Genomic DNA, 19564 nt, shown 5'->3' on the forward strand with positions numbered 1-19564 from the left:
GCAGGCTCCCACCTGGCCTTTAGATGCCACATCAGTTCAGCCTAAAGGGGGGAGTGTGGCCTGTTTTGCCTTCTCTTGGTTTGCCCCCACCCAGCCCGCCCACCCCCAGAACCACTCAAAAGTGGAAGACACGCAGTTGTTCTCAACTGTTTCTCAGCCACTCCCTTGGATGGGGTAAGGGCCGTGGGGGGCGGCATGGGAGGTGGCGAAAAGGTCACAGGCCACAGGTCACATGAAGGTCGAGGAGATGCCGGTTCTCGTTTCGGTTCTGTTGGGTGACCCTGGAGAAGTCGTTTCATGTCACTGGATTTCTGCTTCCCTGTTTTTGAAATGGGATAATCACCCCTCTGTTTTGTACCTCTCGTAAAACAAGCAAAGAAGGCGAGATGTTGAAAAGCACTTTGCTGGCTGCCTGGTGCTACCGGAGCCGCCCCCACCTTTCCACAGTGGTCTCAGGTGGTATCAGGCTCCTCCCGTGGAGCAGAAGGACTGTGGCAGCAGCTCCGACCACTCAGAACCACTGGGGATGAAAGCAGATGAGCATGGAGGGGATGGAAGCGGATGAGTATGCTGTGTGAGGTTGGGCTGTGCTTTGGGACCCTGAGCCGGGACTAGTGTCTCTCCATGCTTGATCTCTCTTCTCCCCGATGGACTCTGGCCCATGGGTGACTCAGACAGGAAACCACCAGCCATCCCTTCAAAAAGCTTGGACTCCTCTTAAAGACGTGCTTACTTTTTATCGCTCTGTGTTTATTTGGATGGTGGGGGAGTAATTCACAGAGTCAGGGCACAGCCACAGAGTGAGCTTCTGCCATGGTTGGGTCTCTGGGATCAAATCCAGAAGATGGGAGGAGGTGGGACATGAGGCGGGCTGAATTAGGATCCAAGGTATCTAAATGCTGGCTCGTGGACCAGAGCCAGCGGGTGACATAAAACTCTCTAGAAACGTGACCCCTGCTGTAGGTTCAGACTGCATTTTTTTTTTTTCAGCTTCTCCAGATTGCACAGCCACTTTGGGGAACCACTGGAGTGAGTGGGACTGGTATCTGAGGGCCTGCCTGTTAGGGGGCTCTGTGTGCCCTGCCCACATCCAAGTACCCGTCCCAAGGCTGTAAAGTAGTATTAGTGTTGGTGTCACAGTGTGATTAGGTTATTTTTAGCCTTATCTGCTTGCGGGGTTGTTCAGCTTATCAGGTGACCCCATCCTTATTGATGGATATGGGGAGTGGAGGAACTTCTCTGAGTGTCTGTAATTAAGCCGAGTGGACAAAGTGGACAGCAAAAGAGTCTGGAAGTACCTCAGGGTCATGGTCTGGAGGAGGCACAGCATTCCATTGTCCTGACCCTCTTAGTTTTGCGGTAGAAAGTGAGATTCTTACTGGACCCCATTGGATGAATCAGGTCCTAATCAAATACTCTAAAAACAGGCTATTATTTTGAGAGCTTTGGAGAAAGAAAGTGGGGGGGTAGATAGGATAACCCCCCTGACACCTGATCACATTGCCAGCTTTTCTTGTTTCCAGGTCCTTTTGCGACACCTCTGGCTTCTCGGTGGCGGTGGCGGCCGCAGCCAGGAGGTGAGAGCTGTGGTCTCACCTGGGGATTCCTCCTTAGACAGTCGCCTTCTGCACCCAGGTGCCGGTGGGAAGCAGCAACCCCGGCAGGCACCCTTTTCCTCAGGCTGTGCCCTGATGGGGATTCACGGGTGTAACCCCCAAATCCGGAGGAAGCAAACTTCTCCCCCTGCCCCCGACTCCACCGCCACCATGACCTGGTTTCCCAAAACGCGGGGCTCAGAAATCACTTTCTCATCAGGCCAAAGTTGCTGTGTGTTCGCTATCATTTCCTTCCCTCCCCCTCCCCCCCACTTCCTGTTTTTTTCTTCCTCTTTCTCCACCCCCACCCCATCTCTCCAGCCGAATCCCTCATTGTCTGCGAACAGGAACAGAGAGAGGCCGAGCATTGATGGGCATGAGTTCCTGTGGCTGCTCAGAGCCACGGCCAGACTAGCTTCTTTGGGGCACATGAGACCCTGCTGGAAGCACATAGGAAGCCAGGGCTGTCAGAGCCTCCTGTCTGAACAAGAATCTAACAAGAATAACCCTTCATATCCTTGCAACAATAACAGCTTCCAAAGAACTTTCTCCTGCCTTCGAGCTAACACACTGGAAAAATAGGACAACTCCTAGTGTTTTAGCCTAATCGCTATCATCCAGTTTGCACGGACAAAACATTGATTTGGGTGTTGGATGTGAGTTCATGTCTGGCTCTGCGCTGAATTTTCTTTCTAGTTCTTTCCAGCTTGGTTCCCTAACCCCCTTGGAAGAATGGAGTTGATGGTACCTCCGGGGGAATTTTTGAGGACATATTAGGAAAATATCTCTATAAGATTTATATGATGTGCCTGGTTGGTATTATTTGCGTCATAAATGTGAACTCCCCTCTTTGGTTTTGGTTTTCTGCCCAGAGGAGTGGCTGTTCAAATGGACGGTGGTCGGAAAAAAAATCACACAAGAACTGATACCCGCGGGAGGAGAATGCATGTCTGTTACTGTGTTTTCCCGAAATGAGGGAGAGACAGAGACGGAGAGAGATCAGGGACCTTCGGGCTGGTTGCACACATGTCTATCACTGAAAAGCAAAGTCCACCCTCTGCTGTGTTCACGAGCCCCATTTTTCCATAACAATATTTTTCTAATGGAAAACAGGGAGAACCATCCCAGCCACATGCCTGAGGAGGACTGGTTTACTCATTTAGCTCCCGGGGGTCAAACTACAAAAACTACAAAAACAGCAGTCTGGAAAAAGTGCCACCTCCCATTTTGAAAATCCATTTAAAAAAAAAAAAAAAAAAGACTTCCATTCAGGGTCAGTGACCACTGGTTTGAGAAGTCAGCCTGACCATGTGGCAACTTTTTTTTTTTTTTAAGTCCAGAAGCCAGAAAGTCAGAGACACTTTTGCATCTGGAGTCTCTGGCCGAGTGGCTGAATCCTTGAAAGAGGCTGTTTTCTTCTCTGAACCCCAGTTTCTCCAACTGCAAAACAAAAGCATTGGACAGGGGCGTTGCATCGATTTCTTTCAGCCCTGGTAATCAGTGATTCTGGAACTCTCTGTTCTTCTCAAAAGAATGTATGATGGAAGATAATGTGAGAAAAAGAGTGTGTGTGTGTGTGTGTGTGTGTGTGTGAGAGAGAGAGAGAGAGACAGAGAGAGACAGAGAGACAGAGAGAGATGTGAGTGACTGGGTCACTTTGCTGTACAGCAGAAACTGACAGAACGTTGTAAATCAACAATAATAGAAAAAATAAGAATCTTAAAAAAAAAAGTCTGAGAACTAGAGGAGAAGAGGAAATGGCCTCTCATAGTAGCATGTCTCGCGTTCCCTTTTAGCAGATTGTCACTCACCAAGGACGGAGAAACCACAGGATTCTCGGGGGCCACAGCCCTGTTGGGGAAGCCAGACGTGTCTTGACCAAGCGGCTGCTCATCTGGTTCGTTCCATCAGCCTGGATTGGTGAATCTGAATCACAAGGGAGATCTCCAGGTAAGAGACAACTATCTTTGCGTAGAGCAGCCAGGGCGGGATGGCCAGCATTTGCAATGCAAGAAACCTATGATGCATATGCCCATGGCATACCTGGAAGTTTAAGGATGCTCCTTCCACCAGATTTATCATCTTTGACTGGAAACCATGCTTCCTAATATCACACAAAAAAGGACATACTAATGGATGTGCATTGCAGAGTGGCTGTAATTTTCAAGTGGTTAAACGTCCCTGGGTTCTATAACTGCCTTCTGAGTGGGAGCTGTGCTATCTTGAGTCTTTTGAACGTTTAGGCAGGAAATGGGGCAGCTTGGAACTCTGTGCAGAAGAAGAGCAGATGAAAGCTGTGGTTGTCGGTTGCTTTTTCCCTGCAGAATCCATTTGAGGGTGTCTTTCTGCCCATCCTGCCCATCCAGATGGTGACCAGCAGGGAGAGAAGTAGCCAGCCTGGGCTGGAATTTAGGTCTGGTGCCAGAGGGCTGGCTGGCATCACACTTGCTATAACATTTTCAGAGGGCAGTGTGGTTCGCGACGTTGTCACCATCGCAGGTCACCACTCCCCTTGCCCTCTTCCCTCCCAGCCAACACGTTGGTTTTCTCCGGTGACCTCCATCCTCTGTCACCTCCTCCCAGAGAGTTGTGGACACGTTTCTTCTTATCCAGAAGGAGAGAGCCGTACCTTCTTGAGCTTCTTCATTGAACTTGGACCTGGCACCAGCTGACCTCCCTCCCAGCTGATTCAAGATCTGGGGGTTCCACTCCTTAAACTCTGTTGTATTAGCGCCTCTCTCTTAAGCTGGCCTGGGGCATCCACCCATCCCAGGTCGGGAGTCATGAAAGAGATGGCAGTGCATACACCGAGATGGCCACACACCTTCTACTCTTTCAGTGGTTGCTGCTATAACCTTCCCTGTCCTCTCCTAAAGCCTGCTTTTCCATTTAACTGTCTATCTTAAGCTTCTCTGAAAACTAAAACCAGAAGCATTTTGTAAAGCTGAGCTCAGTAGAGAAGGTAAGACCAGGTGACTTCTAAAGTATTTTCCAATTCTGCGTTTCCAGGATTATGTTATCTCAGACTCCTTCCTTACACCAGATTCTCATTCTGGTTTACCTTGTACTCCCTTCCCTTCTTCTTCTTATGGTTTCTTCCCCGGGAGTGGTCCCTGGGCTCTAACATAATTCAGAAGAAGGGGAAGAACTTTTGAAATTAGACAGACCTGACTTCACATCTCAGATCTGCTGTTTATTGCTTGAGTAATTTTGCCTGTATCCTTTTTAAATTCCTGAGCTTCGGTTTCCCCATCCTTAAGATGGGGCCAGTCCTCCCTGTGTTACAGGCTTGGGGTAAGAATCAAAGGAGACGCTAATGCATTAGCATCAGTTCTTGCTTGTCGTAAATCTCAAAGACTGTCAGCTTCTTTCCCTGGCCAACCTTCTTCAAAGGTCTTTAAATACAGCTTTGAATCCCCACTCACCGTTCTATTTGAACTTGTGCCTGAAGGGACAGGCCTGATCTACACAGATGGTTGGTCCCAAGGGGTTAAAGGAGGGAGGAGCTGTTAACAGCTTCTGATTGCAGAGTTCCTCTTCCATAGCAGCCCTCCCGCACCTCGCTTTGGCCAGACTGCCCTCTGCAACTTGGCCATTGAAAGCTTTGCTCTTACACCCACGTTCAGGTCTCAACACCCTCCGAGTCCATCCTTTGTGCCATGAGATGTTAGCTGGAGATGAACTCATCCCTAGCAGCTTTTCCACTTCAGACCAGTGTACCACCACGACATAGAGGGATGCCCCAACAACCGGGGTCAGTTGTTTTGCAGGCAGGTGTTGCCTGAGTTTTCCAGCACGTGTTTGTCCAGGCCGTGGTGTCGGCTTCCTTCCTTGACTGTTGGCTCTTGTGCGGCATTCATTTATCCATCCACAAATATGTATGGAGCATGTGCTGCATGGCGGGGGCATTCTTAGTGTTTAGGGATCCAGTACAAAACAAAATAAAACAAAAGCCCTCTTCTCATCGAGCTTGTATTCTAGTGGACTTGGGATTGTCAACAAGTAAACAAACACACATTATATCAGACAGTATTAAGTGTTATAGGAAAAAAAAAAGCAAAAAATAAATAAGTAAAGCCGAGCCAGAGTGACAGGAAGCTGGGCGAACCTGCATTGCTATTTTGTGTAGGATACCAGGGCAGGGGTCACAGGAGCAGAACCCAGACAGTGTGAGGGAGGGAGGCTGGAAGGCAAACTGGAGCAAAGGCTCTGAAGTGGCGATGTGCTTGGGCTTCAAGAAACTGCAGGTGGCCAGTAGGATTGGAGTGGAAGGAACGAGGGCTGGAGGACGGAGGGGAGGATGGATGGGGCTGGGCAGTGCAGCCTCATAAGCCCCTGTGAAGACGTGAGCTTTTGTGTTCTGGTTGGCTTTTCCAGAGATTCCTCTCCCCTTCCTCCCTCTTCCCCAGAGCATCTGAAAAGCCGCATTCCCAAAACATCACTAAATAGAAATAAAGATTGATGGATGCCCTTGCCCAGTAGAGTATTAGCCATTCATTCCAGAACCTGTACTGGGCACTAGGTTCACGACTCTGGACATAAATGAGTCTTGACCCATCCAAAGAGTCTGTGGCCCAGTGCTGGTTCAGGGCTGCTTGGGGAGGATGCATCAATAAATTAGGACCAAGTGAGCAGTTGTCCTAATTTGGTCATTGTGGAACCAATTTGCTAGAGTGGGAATTTTCCGCTGGAACCTCCCACAGGTCACTGGGACCAATTCTCTTGGAATTCGTTCACCTAGATCATTGCCAAGTCTTGCCTTCAGAGTAGAGGGAGGACCAATCCATTCAGCGGACATGGGAACGCCTATTCTATGTCGGCAACAGTGCTGGTGATGCCGAGATTCAGTCCCTGCCCTCGAGTTGTTTATGGTTTTACTGGGACACCTACCGGGGACTAGACAACACATCACTTACCCAAAGTTTGAACAGAGTGGGTGTTAGGGAGCCAAGAGGTGGGGGGTGCTTGAGGTAGTGAGCTCACCATCCCTGGAAGCATGCAAGTGGAGTGAGGGGCAGAGCTGAGGAAGCTTCCTAGGGACACATTGTCTCCAGGGGAATGGGGTGGGAAAATAAGGTGGAAAATTTCAGGAAGGTGTTTGGTGTTTCTAAGCAGAGGAGAAGCCTAAGCAAAGGCTGCTCTTGGAAGAACTGTGGCTGTGGGTGAGGTGAGATAAGCCTGACAGAGCGAGGGACTCATTCAGAGAGAGAAGCTAGAAGGATTAACCGGGAACCTTGAATGTCAGGCTGAGGGGGTTGAGTCCATCCTATAGACAGTTCAAAGCTTCAAGCAAAGATGGATGGCCGGGTAAGACTGTAGTTTTACAAAGCAAAGGGTCTAATTTTATTTGACCTCTTAGTCTCTAAAAGGCTGATTTTACATCCACTCCTTGTAATACTGTAAGATCATATTTGCCTCTGCTATAAAATAGGTCCATACAGATCAACAGAACGGAATGATTGTGGGGTAGATATACGGCCGTTCTGCCACAGCGCCTGGGGAGCGGGATATGCTGATGGTACTTCATGCGCCATCTTGGTGCACAAATTGCTGGTAAATGATTAGAACAGAAGCCTTGTTAGTGGTGGCAGAGAGTGGCTGGTAACAGCCCATGCTGTTTTAATAGGAATGGTGGTATTTAAATCTTGATCTGTTTTTTTTTTTTCCATAGTCAGAAAACATAGTAATATCCATTTCTGAACCATCTCTCTGTTGAACACTAAAATAAGAGCATTCTCTTAAGAAATATACACATTCACCAAACAGATGATAACTGAGCTGCTACCATGTGCCAGACTCTGTGCCAGGCCTGAAAGCATGAAGCCAAATCAAGCATGGTGAGCCTCTCAAGGAGTTGGTAAGCTTGTGACAGAGACAGGAACCAACTGTCATGGGACCAGACAGTGGGTAAGAGCCCCGCCATGAGCAAAGTGATGTGGGTGCAGAGAGAGAGCCCGCCCTCTGCCCAGGCAAGTCAAGGAAGACTTCCAAGAGGGGCCTTATGAGCTGGGCATTGAAGGATGAGTAGGAGTCTAGACCTGGGAGAGAGTACAGAACAGTACTCCATAAATAGGGGCCAACACTCAATTCTCTGCCATGGTAGTGAGGAGGAAAGAGCCAGAGGGATCATCATGCACAGATAATGGCTCAACTCTGCTTTTCAAAAATCCATTAGTAGCCACCTCCTCACCCTCCCACCTCATTCCCAACATCGACTAAAAATAGCCACACTGACTAATTTGAGTTCATCTCTTCTTTGACCCTCTGGAGGTGTTGGCAGAACAGGATAAGGGAGACCAAGAAAAGCAGTAGAAAGAGGAGGAGGAGGAATCTGTTTCCATCATGCAGAAATACTGATTTAACAGCATAGCTGTCTGGTGACAAGAGTCAATTTTACTGAGAACTGGGTCTGCTTCTTGGCAGAGAAAATTGCAAGAGATTTTTAAACCTGTATCTGTCCTCCTGCTTTTCTCTTGGAAAAAAATAATATAGGGATACCTATATCTTTGCCACATGTATGCGTACATTCTCGTCTGTATACGCGTGTGATATATGAGTGCATATATATGCATACACACCTTTACATTATATAGAATATATTCCAACCTAGCCCAGAGCCTGGTGCCCATGGCCTCCAGTCACCCTTGCTGCTAGAGATGGATGCATGGGTTAGACTTGATTTTTTTTTTCTTGTCTTTTTTGTCTTTTTGCTATTTCTTGGGCTGCTCTCGCCGCATATGGAGGTTCCCAGGCTAGGGGTTGAATCAGAGCTGTAGCCACTGGCCTACGCCAGAGCCACAGCAACACGGGATCCGAGCCGCGTCTGCAACCTACACCACAGCTCATGGCAACGCCGGATTGTTAACCCACCGAGCAAGGGCAGGGACCGAACCCGCAACCTCATGGTTCCTAGTCGGATTCGTTAACCACTGCACCACGATGGGAACTCCAAGACTTGATCTTGCTGACCTGCACACGTCCCTGGATGTACCAAGGTCTTTGCATGTTGTGACATTGGATGTTCATGAGCACAGCGGGAGGGAGTTGTGGTGCCAGCTCAGAAGAGGAGACTGCTGCTCAGAATGATGAAGCATCTTGCCCAGGTCCGCAGCTATTAGGTGGTCAGGATTCAGACCTTCTTCTCATTGTCCCTCTTCCACTGTACATGCTCTGTTGTTATCCTGTCTATACATAGATGAATCTCCAGGTAAACCAAGGAGATTTCTCCAACCAAGAATTGCCCTTGGAAGGGTCCCCATCTAGAGCTTCAAAATGCAGAACTGGGTGGAGCAGTGGCATCCCTCTGTGGAGTCAGGGATGCATGTGTCCTGAAATCCTCTAGATCCCTCTGGTGCCAGCAAACGCTCTACACCTAGCCCAGCAGGTGTCTCCTCACATGCTCGGAGGTACGGGGAACTCACTACCTCAGAGGGCAGCCGGTTCTATTTCCAGGCACTGAGCACCCTCCCCTCCTTACAGAACCATCTCTAAACCTAACTGTGTCTCCTTTCTAGTTGGCTTCAGTGTCTCCACAGCAAGCAGCTTAAGGTGGGGGACACAGGCAGCCCCATGACACACCCTCCTCTTCCCTGCCCCCCTTAAAGAACTGGGTGTCCTCCCTGGAGCCAGGATTTCCTTTGCTCTTGTGCGTAGGGGCCTCTCTGTTCTTCCTGAGGGAGGCAAGCAGAAGACAAGATACCCTCTAATCTCCCTCTAAGCCACAACCTCCACACGCACTTTTTTACTCCTTTCTCTCCAGAACCCTGGCTGTTCCCAGGGGGTGTAACATTTCCTTTGGATGCCTTTGACTGTATAAGGCGAAGCTCAAGAAAGAAGAGAAGGGAAGAGAAGGGGAGGAGAGGGGAGAGGAGAGAAAAAGAAGGGAGGGAGGTATGACCGGCATCAGGGTTAACTTGGGTTCTAGCCCAGGACTGGTACCGACTCTCCTTGGACTTGGACGGCCCTTCCCTTCTCCATCGTCACTAGGAGGGAGCTGAGCTTGATTCTCCTGGGCTTTCCATTTCTGAACTTGTCCTCGAGGAGGGCCTTGAATCCCTCTGCTTCCCGACATAGTCCCATAGGACCCCAGTGTAGGACTGGAATTTGCCGTATCACCACCAGGAAGTTCTAGAGGTTGAGAAATGAGACCCCTCCCCTCTTCCTGGAGGCCAGGCCTCCACCAGCCCTGGGCACTGAGCCGCCGATCCAGTACACAGAGTAAAGTGGGCTCTGCTGCACCCATGGTCCCACCTTCGGTGGCCCTGGTGTCGCAGCTGTCTTTGTTCCCTCCTTTGTTCCAGCCCCCCTGGCTTCCTTGCAGCTTTGTCTCTGCTGCTTCTCTGGGTTGGAAAAGAAAAGTATTGGCTTGGGGTGTTGTGCTTGGCCCTGATAGCAAGCCACCAGTCTCTCCTGGGGATTTGGAAGCTGCTGGCCCAGAAGTCCCAGGAGGGAGACTGCAGCCACCTGGAAGCCTGGAAGGAACCCAGGGGTCAGGAGCAGGCGGCAGACTGGCAGAGAGAGGAGACCTGCAGGGCTGTTCATGGGGACTCGGGCTTGGATCCGTTTCCTCTAAGGACCCCCACTTGGCCGCAGGGCCCCCCTTCCTTCCCCACAGGCCAGCTCTCTCTTCTGACTCTGCTGCCAGCCCGGAAGAAAGGGGAATGGCAGTCTATCAACTGTCTCCAGTAATCACGTGGCTACGAGGAGCCGGAAATGTGACGACATTTGCAAAGGCGCGTGTCCCAAGTTTTAAGGGAGGTCACACAGCATGATGCATCCGAGTGGACTTTAGGTGAGATTTGTTCTCACTGGGACCATCGGAGATGCTGCTGTTAGTAACACAGGTGGGAGCCGGACAGCCTGGGCTGGGACCCTCGTCTGCCACTTACATCCGGTGAGCTCAGACTCACCCGGCCGCTCATGCAGCTTGTCCTCATCTGCAGAATGAGAGTCCACAGCACCAGCTTGGAGAGGCTGCTCTGCTCAGGACGTGAGTTCATTCACGGAGGGGAGCAGAGTGTAGTAAGGGCTCGGCTCGGGGAGTGTTTGCTGTCTTCATTTCCATCTAAAGCCTCACTCGAATAGTCTATTCAGAGGAGGTTTCTGGGATGTGCTGTGGGTTCAGTCCTTTAATGGCTGTTTATGAGGCCTCTCCTGGCTGAGGAACTAGGTCTAGATGATGGCATTTTCAGAGCTCGTAAATACGATACACTGTCAGACATGGGTTGTGCGGGACACCTTCTGTGCCTGAGAACGAGTGAAGCCTGTTAGGAGATCCGACGCTGGAGAATCCTCTGAACCAGGCGGCTTCTCCGAGGAGCTGGGGGTCCTGGGGAGGTGGGGAGATGGGGGGCAGGAGATGGGGGCAGACAGGGGGTTGAGAGAAGATGGGGGCGTTGACTCAGGCTGATGGGGGAGGGCTGCATTCTGAGGGGGAGCTCGGATGGAATTGCTCGAGAGTGGCTTGTTGGTGTTGCTGTGCGTGGTAAGTTCTGCCCGCAGCCTTCCCGATGTGAAGTGCCCACAGAGCACCAGGTGGAGATCGGTGCACTTTGCCCAGCTCCGGTGTCGGCCGAGGAAGAGGGCTGGGGATGTGCCAGCAAAGGGCCCCCACCGTGCAGGAGCGAGCACAGGCCTCTCTATGTGCAGCCTGTCAGCCCTGGCCGGGCCTCCTCCTTGAAAGGCCTGACAAAGACTTGCTTGTTCTCCCGCCACATTAGACCTCGCCCTCAGGATTTCTCTGTTCTTCTGGGGCAAGATCTCACACAGTGATAATAGAGTCAGAGAGAAGGCAGGGCATCTCAGGCGTCACCATGCCAACCCTGGCAGAGCAGGAAGAGGACGCCTGCCGCGCGCGCCGCGGGGCATCGTCCCTGGTCACCCCCCAGCAGGGACAGCCCTGAGCTGCTGACATCCTGGTTGAAGCCCAAAGGGAGCTGCTGGTCTTGGTGCCGAGAGATGCTAGCTGCCTGGTCAATCATGGACAAAACATTAGTGAGTCACATTTCATTAACAGCTGTATACAGTGGTTGATTGTTTTCTGTTTGTTTGTTTGTTTTTCCATCTTACGTGTTGCATTTAAACACCTGGGTTTCCTATTTTAACAAAGATTTATAGAGAGAGTTTTGCCTTGGAAATTTCATAAGAGCTTACTGTTCAGAGGGATCTATGAGATCATCTGGTCTTGCTTCTGTCTGATCCTTTTCTCAGATGAGTAAACTGAGGCCGGGAGAATGGGAGGCAGTGTTGAGAGTGACAGGAGCAAAGACTTCAGAGCCATCTAGTCCGGGGTTCTAGGACTCAGACACTATATGACAAGCACTGAGCATATGATCTGGTCCCCTAAATGCTCTATCCCTGGTTACTTTTTGTGCTTTGTGCCAGGTGGACTCAATATAGGAACTCACTCGTAAAAACAAAATGAATATGAAACCAGTACAAGGGGAACCCCTGATTTCTTTTATCTTAGAACAATCAAACCTGAAACAACTGCTTCCTTGTGAATTGCAGGATGGAAAGGAGATTTGACACTGGAACTTCACCTCCTCAGTCTAGTCCAGGGGTTCTCAGACTCATGGCCAAGGCCGTAGGCTAGTAAGGGAAAGATGAGCCGGTGTCTCCCCTGCCTCCTCAGTGTGGTTCCCACACTCCATGCTCCGCTCTCCCAAATGACCTGGGATTACTTTGTTGAGCTGGACTCTCAGCTAGTAAGAACCGCGAAGCAGTCCCAGACCTGGTGTTTGAATAACACTTTGCTATCTTCAAGTGGAATTTAGCAATAGCCTAAACAGTGCTTGATCCGTCCCTGAGGACTGGGAAGCCCTCGAGCAGATGCAGGGCACGGCTTTCAAATTTAGTCATCTGTGGCCACAAACACCAGCCTGGGAACCCCGGCTGCAGGGTAAAGTTTAAACCAGGATAGCGCAACGTTGAGTCATCAAGAGCAGGGCTGGGTTTAAACACAAAATCTGGAGATAAACTTGGTGAGTGTGTTTGTTTGGTTTAATAGTGGTCTTGCTGGATCTATCTAAACAGGGAAGTCCATGGTGGCTCTGCTGCCTTCTCTGTGTAAGTCAAGTTTTCTGCAGGAGCATCCTCTGTGAAAGCAACGCTGTGCTTCTGCCCGCCTGCCCGTCTATAAGTACAGAGCTGGGGTACCAATTGCTAAGGGAGGATCTCCCACTCTCTTAATTTGCACTTCCAGAGTATTTTCCAGATCTGGCATTATAATTTTAAGGGGCTGTTTCACCCAAACGAGCTGTCAAAATTCATTTTGATAAGCTTGGATAGGATGTCAGCCTCTTCTTTCTTTCTTGTACTCTCTGCATTTTGCAACTGGCGTCAAGTTGATTCAGCCAACAGATGCTTCCGTTGATGGAAAAGGTGACTTAAGAAATTAGGGGAAGGGGCAGGGAGGATGATTACTAAGCCCAATAACTAAATCTATTCATTTTTCCCTCCCAAATGTCATGGCTCCATTTCTGGCAAACTGGCCAAGACCAGTTTGGAAATGACCTTGAACAGGAACGAAGCGAGTTTCAGCATTAAGCGAACACTGGGCACCGTGGCTGTGAATCGGATCCCTTTTTACTATTAAGAGGAGCAACGTTTAGAATGTATTCAGGGCGTTGACATGGATCCCTCTGCTTTGTCGGTTTTTACAAACTTCTAGCATCTTAGAACGTGAGCCGATTATGCCCCTTAGTGGAGAAAGTACTTCACTACAAGCTCTTCTCTCTGCCCAAAGAAAAGGTCCCTGTCTCAGCAGAAGTATGTCACTTTAGAACTCTTCGAGTCAAACCACTTGCCTACACGTTTGAGGGCTATTATGAGAATTAAACGGCACTTAATATAGGCCTGAGTGCAAGGTTCCAGTTCGGTCAGCAGCTCCTCTTATCCTGCTTATCTGAGAATGAGGATTTGGGAAGCAGGGCATTGAGTCACTTTTCAAGCCTTCAGGATTTCAGCTACAAGGCCATCTGTGTCCACACTGGTACCTGTTAGGAAAGGTGACTGAAGAGGCACCGCTTACCTGGCACAGGACTCACTGCCTCCCACCTGCCCCGAGGCGGAAGGCAGTGAGAACCACTTCGGAAGGCAAACCGTCTCACCGTGCAGGGCTTTTGATTTAAAAGAGCATCAGCACAGTGTGAGCCCCCAACACACCCTTGGTGAAGAAACATTGTGACTTTGTGGCGCCCGTCCTGTCCCTGACCTTGGACTTCTCCCAGCGCAGCCTCCCCCTGCCTGGTGCTGAGAAGGCTCCACAAGCCGCCCTTTGTGAAAGTGGGTCACTGGCTGTCTCCTCCTAGCTGCAGGAGGAGCTTTTCAGAAGTTAGTTAGTGCATCACGGAAGCTATATTTTGCTTTTCGGATGCCTCAAGTTTTCTTCCTTCTAGCTGTCGAGCCCAGCAGGAGACCCCAAAGCGTCTCTTTCTGCCTGTGCATGAAGCTGCCTCCATCTTCATTAAACTAAGTGTGAAAGTGGGAAACTGTTCCCTCCTTCTCTCCTTCCTTTCTTCCTTCTTCCCTTTCTTCATTTTTTCATCCCTCCTTCTCTCTCCCTGCTTCCTCCTTTCCTGCCAATACCCCCCCACACACTTCCTTCTTTCTCTGAGTCAGTGGCTGGCGCAATGATGAGAGGTCCTTGGATACAGATTTTGGCATCCACCCCATCTCTTGCCCACTCACTCTTTGATTTCAGGGACATGAAATGAAAATGAAACACATATTCCCTGAGCAACCTATTTTGGATTCAAATTTAGTCCTGGCTCCTGTGCTCGTGAGGAGATACAGCCAGGTGAGCAGGAGTGGCAGGACTGTGGGAAGATGCAAGGAGAGGAGCAGAGGGCAGGGAACCCCCGCCCCCGGACTGGCCCAGGCAGCACAACTGACCCCAAGCTTGTTGCAGGAAGGGGCACCCCTTCCAGGACCCAAGCATGGGCTCTTGTCTAACACTCGGGAGTGAATTGTCCGAGGAATCACACGTGCTAACAAAGCAAGTTATTGGGAAGGGGCGCACGGGTGGAGAGCAGCAGGGTGAGGGAACCCAGGAGAACTGCTCTGCCACGTAGTTCACAGGCTCCAGTTTTATGGGAATGGGGTGAGCTTCCGGATTGTCTCCACCCAGTTGTCTTGCTCAGCCTGTCGGAAGGAACCTGGTCTGGCGCAGGGTCCTTCTGGGTGGCACGTGCTCCTCAGCCAAGATGGATTCCAGCGCCAAGGATCCTGGGAGGTTGGTTGTCTCCTCCTTCCTATCGGCCCCTCCCAAGTTCTCGGTTAGTCTTCAGGGCAGCACCATGCTCCTCATCAGGGCCTCCTGCTGGAAGACAACGCATGCAAACCGCTCTTGTCGTACTGGGCCAAGGCGGGCCGTTTCGGTCAATGGTCCCCTAAGTGGCCGCTGGTGGATGTGAGTTTGCCTGGCAGAGAACCACCTTTAGAGCAGGTTGAAAAGCCATGTAGGAAACCTGGTCCTGCCCCTTCATCAGAACCACAAGACTGGGACCTGCCAACAGATCCCATGGCCGTGCCTAGGGCAGCTGTCTCTCCAAAGGCCTCTCAGCTCTATGTACCCCGCCCACAGTGGGGTCTCAGCTTGAGGGACCCGGGTTCCTTCCTCCCAGCCCCGGGGCCTCGGCGGATGCTGGATGCTCACTGACCCTTTCTCCCACCCACTCCCAGCCCCCTTCTGCCTGAAACCATCCAGACTCAGCCAGAGGGTCTTCCCCTCTTCGACCCCTCATCCCAGATTCCAGTCCTCACTAGAACCTTCCATTCTTTGCTGCCATCTTTAAGCACAGCCTTTCACCCCCACTGGGCTGTGCTCCCAGACCACCGCAAGGACCCTCTCTTATTTAGCTCCAGGCTCCACAAAGAGCAAATGCTCCTGCACTTACTAGGCTCTGCACCAACTCTCCTCTCCTCTGTTAAGGACTGTGCTGGGTGTGGAGGCTGGACCGGTGATGAAGACCAGCTTCCAGGAGCTCAGCAGACACCTATGAATATTATACTTTTGATGGAAATATATAGGGAATGCCCAGGTATATATATATTAGGGCTATAGGAAGGAAGAAGTCAGCTCTAACTTGGGGTCCAGAGGCCTGGGAGAGAAGGGGTGTGGGATTTGGGTCAAGGTGGGGGTCAGCCGAATCAAAGCCAATATGAAGTAAAATGTGCATGGTTAGATCAGCCGTCAGAGCCAAGAGAGTTTTGCTTACTGAACAAAATCTTCAGAGTTCCCGGTAACACTGAAATGTTGAGGAAATTTATTACTGATACCGACGAAATGCTGCCCTTTTCTGGGCCAAGATTTCCACGGCCTTGGGAATCAACAGCATCCTTTCATCGTCTCTTGGAATTGTTCTGAACGCCAATGGACAGAGCTTCGGTGTTTGCAAATTACCCCCCGCCCAGTGCCTTGATTTTACAATTTTACTCTTATCGTAATTGCAGTGAGACCTGATTTGGGCTCCTGGGGCTGGGACCGCGGCAGCCCTTCGATTGCTTCTGGAATTCCGAAGGAAAAAGGTCTGAACTAGAGAACATCGTATATCAACCTTTGAATACACATAATGAGACCAGGCTGCCCAAGCATTGCTTCATATAGGTATTTTGGGACCCACTTTATCAAAAATGTGAAAATTAGTTTTAGTTAGTGTATCTGTGTATTTCATGATGTTTGGTGCTTCAGAAGTACACGAAGCCTTGAGAACAATTTCTCTGCAGTAGTTTAAACATTTTGCCTAATTTCTGAATGATTGCTTTTTCGCAGAGGTAAACTTGGTGGCACATCCCAGTTGCGGCCAGTTTCAAGATAGCATGACACATTCAAAAGTGCTAGAAATCCAAAGTGCTTCAAGGAACAAGATGGGATATTCTGTGGAAGTGCTTTTGGTACACAGTTCTGTTTCTTAAATGGAAGTTGTGGAGTTCCCATTGTGGCTCAATGGGTTAAGAACCCAACTAGTATCCATAAGGATGCAAGTTCAATCCCTGGCCTGGCACAGTGGGTTAAGGATCCTGCGTTGCCACAAGCTGTGGTGTAGGTCTTGGATGCTGCTCAGATTCAGTATTGCTGTGGCTGTGGTGTAGGTTGGCAGCTGCAGCTCAGATTCAACCCCTAGCCGGGGAACTTCCATATGCCGCAGGTGCAGCCCTAAAAAGAAAAGAAAACAAAACAGAACAAAAATGGAAGTTTCATCCCGTTTCTGATTAACTTAGCTCCTGCTTTGGCGTTAGGTTTCCTGAATACATTTTTGGAAATTGCTGAGCTTTCTCACTGCATAAAACCTCAGGAAGCTGGAACAAGGAGGAGTTTCCCAGATGATGTAGCCATTCCTGGTGGGTTACAGATGAGAAGGATGAGACTCAGGGTGGGGGAATGACCTCCCCCAAGGTCTTAGAGCAAATAAGTAGCAGAAAACAGATTAGGATGCGAGGCAGTGACACCCTGTGCACTCGGTGGCATTAGAGGCCTTATAGTCACTGGGATCCCCTGTGACCCTGAGGCCCAAGGTTACACAAAACCATCTGACTCAGTCAAGGCACCAAGCAGCATTTCTGCCCTGAAGTGTCCCTGCCCCTCCTTTCTGGATCCAAAGTCCCCACATTCTCATCAGTCCTCAGCTGATTCTCCTGAATGTCTCTGAACCCAAAACAGGTTCACTCTGTCCCACTTGAGGACCCTGCTCACTGACCTTGAACTTTCCCACTCCCTGAAAGGAAGACCTCTCCCCTATTCTAATCCACAGAATCACAGTTGGCCTGAGAGCCTCTCTTCCTGTGGATATGGAAGAAGAAAGGAAGGTCTTATTGGAAGAGAAGCTCCAGGGGGTCGTGGGAGTTGTGTTGATGAATGAATGACTTCATTCATTCCACCTGTATGTATGGAGCTCCTGCTGTGTGTCAGGCCCTAATCTGGGACTTGGGGAGTATAGATGTCAGTGGTGATAGAGATTAAAAAGAAGAATAAAGACAGTGAGTGGGGCGTGGGGCGCAGTTCGATGTGGGAGAGGGTGGTTAGGTTGGGCTCCACTGAAAAGTAAACCCCGAACAGAGGCCTAAAGGAAAACTGTGCAGATAGACTGGGGGAAAGCATTCTAGGCAGAAGGACTCGCAAAGGTCTTGTGTCAGAAACACATGTGAGAAGTTCAAAAATGAAAAAAGGAAGAGGCCAGAAGCTGTGAGTAGCCCAGCAAAAGAGAGAGTCGTAGCCTACCTTGAACTTACCTTGGTATAACATCGTCTAGGGCCTTGTGGGCTGTGATAAGAATCCTGTATTTTACTCTAAATGAAACAGGAAGCCACTGAAGGACGTTAACCGTGGGAGTGACATGCTGAAACTTCTTAAACATCATTAGAGCTACCAGATAGGCAATTGAGCGAGTGGGATTGGGCAAGAACAGGGTTGGGGAATCCATTTAGAAGGTGAGTGTGATATGTTTGGCAAGAGATGAAATAGCTTGTGGGTTGGTCTAGGGCTCTGATGATGGAGGGGAGGGTCTGAAAAGTGATCGAATTCAAGCTGGATCCTAAAAGGAGAGCTGATGGGATTTGTTAGCTTAGGTTTAGGGGAATGAGAGAAAGAAAAGCCAAGGATGACACTGGTGGTTTTAGACTGAGTGTCTGGAAACATGGAATTGCCACTGACTGAGAGAAGAAAGACTGGAGACGAGGCAGATTTCTAGGGGAGAATCTAGAACTTTCATTTTGGATGTGGTAAGTTCAAGGTATCTGTTAGAAGTCAGGCAGTCAGTGGGATAAATGCACCTGGAGTTCAAGTGAGGGGATGAAAGTGACAGATATAAATTTGGAAGTCAGCAGCATACATCCTCTAAAATGGTATTTAAAGCCCTCAGGGATATTAATAGTTGTGTCGGAAAAGAAACTTTCCTTCATAGCCAGGATCTAAGACCAATGAGTGGAATCAGAAAAGTAAGAATAGTAAGAGTGATTATGGCAACTACCATTTATGTGTCTGGCTATTTACAGATGTTATGTCATTATTTCTAAAAACCACCCTTGAAGAGGTTCAAATCACCCCTGTTTTACTCATATTGAAACTCAGACGCTGGGAGGTTAGGTCAGTGTTGTTAAACACATTGATTCAGACCACCCGGCTAATAAATGACTGAGCTGGGATTCAAACCCAAGTTCACGTTCTTGTGGCCACACTAAACATCACAGTACAGTTTAAGACGCTCAGTAGAGTGGTCTTTCTTTTATCTTTGAGAAGGACATTTTAGGGGAGAATTTCTGCCAGCCCAGTCCCATCTTCTCTTGAGCCTGCCCTGAAGGTCAGACATTTCAGATGCTGAGTGAAACAGTGCAGGTCAGAGCTGCCCTTGCCAACTCAGAACACACACTATAAGCAAAGGAGAACAACTGGGGGAAAAAAGAGTTAGAGAGATGAAACATCAGGAGGATAAAGTCACTCAATCTGCTCTAAACACTGGCTGCAGTTTAAGCTAAGACGCTACACAGTAGGTGCTTGTTGATTTCCTCTCCTAGTTCCAGAGGTCGGACAGCAATGCCCACCGTACTGGAGGCAGGTGGAGAAGGGGAATACAGGTATTTATTCCACACTGGCCGGGTGACAGTCCCTCTGCCCTGCATCTGTCACCTCCTTTAGACCTTGCCACAGCCAAATGAGTGCTGAGGACTGCACCTAGGAAGATAAGACATGAGGGGTGACATGGCTCGTCCAAGGACTTGCGGCCACCACAGTGACAGTTGAGATTTGAACTTGTAGGCTTTACGGACCCCAAGGCGCATGCTTGTTGCACTGGCTCCTTAGGAAAGGAAAGGGGAGGAAGAGCTGGGATGCTGAGAGCGGCGAGTTATCCCCGCCTGCAGTTCTGGCGGAGGCCGACAGAGGGCGCCGCGCCCCGGCTCTCCCACCCCGGCGGCCCGAAGCCATGTTGAATGAGCAAACGTCTGCAGCCGCCTCAGGGAGATGGAAATGTCTC

At 49.8% G+C, this 19564-nt stretch overlaps 1 protein-coding gene across 3 annotated transcripts in view; it reads left to right on the top strand.

Annotated features, from left to right (window-relative positions):
• CYRIA (CYFIP related Rac1 interactor A) overlaps window positions 1-19564 on the top strand; it is a 103405-nt gene that overhangs the window by 39093 nt on the left and 44748 nt on the right. The window contains exons 1-2 of one of the 3 annotated variants that reach the window (XM_047782608.1): window positions 2964-3088; window positions 3392-3545. The gene's annotated coding sequence lies outside the window, so the exon portion shown is untranslated. Of the gene's footprint in view, window positions 1-2963; window positions 3089-3391; window positions 3546-19564 lie in introns of those variants that run through there. The other 2 variants (XM_047782609.1, XM_047782610.1) reach the window with 2 other exon arrangements.

Source organism: Phacochoerus africanus, chromosome 5 (assembly GCF_016906955.1).
Source record: "Phacochoerus africanus isolate WHEZ1 chromosome 5, ROS_Pafr_v1, whole genome shotgun sequence".
Classification (NCBI taxonomy): Eukaryota; Metazoa; Chordata; class Mammalia; order Artiodactyla; family Suidae; genus Phacochoerus; species Phacochoerus africanus.